The sequence below is a fragment of the Chrysochloris asiatica genome, unplaced genomic scaffold (genome assembly GCF_000296735.1).
Source record: "Chrysochloris asiatica unplaced genomic scaffold, ChrAsi1.0 scaffold02078, whole genome shotgun sequence".
NCBI lineage: Eukaryota > Metazoa > Chordata > Mammalia > Afrosoricida > Chrysochloridae > Chrysochloris > Chrysochloris asiatica.
In genome coordinates this window covers 1-841 of record NW_006410596.1, presented here as the reverse complement: position 1 = coordinate 841, position 841 = coordinate 1, and positions in this window count along the sequence as shown.

Genomic DNA, 841 nt, shown 5'->3' with positions numbered 1-841 from the left:
ATTCTATGAACAATATGGAGTCCTGGTGTGGCACTGTGGACTAACACGTCAGATTGCAAAGTCATTTGAACTGCAGGGTCGGTGGCTCAGCTGCTTTTTGGAAACCCTATACAGTGTCGCTATGGGTCAGAATTGACTCGATGGTACTTAACAACAACAATATGAACAAAATATTGAATGACACAGAAAGCATCAAAAGAATATGGAAGTAATACACAGAGTCACTGTACCAAAAATAAATGTTTGATGTTCAACCATTTGAAGAGGTAGCATGTAATTGAGATACAATGATACTGAAGGAAGAAGTCCAAGGCATATTGAAGGCATTAGTAAAGAACCAGGAACCAGGAACTGATGGAATACAAATTGAAATATTTTAACAAACTGATGCAGCACTGGATGTACTCACTCGTCTATGCCAAGAAATTTGGAAGACAACTAGCTGGCCAATTGACTGGAAAAAATCCATATCTGTGCCCATTCTAAAGAGATACGGCCCAATGGAATGCAGAAATAATCAGATAATATCATTGATATACCATCCAAGTAAAATTTACTTAAGATAATACAAAAGGCTGCAATGATACATTGACAGAAAACTTTCAGAAGTTCAAGTCAGATTCAGAAGAAGATGTGGAAGGAGGGATATCATTGCTGACATCAAATGAATCTTGGATGAAAACAGAGAATTCCAGAAAAATGTTTATCTGTGCTTTCTTAAGTACAAAACATATTTTGATTGTGTGGATCATAACAAGCTATGGACAGCATTGTGAAGAATAACTATTCTGGAACACTTAGTTGTGCTCATGAGGAACCTGTACATAGACCAAGAGGCAGT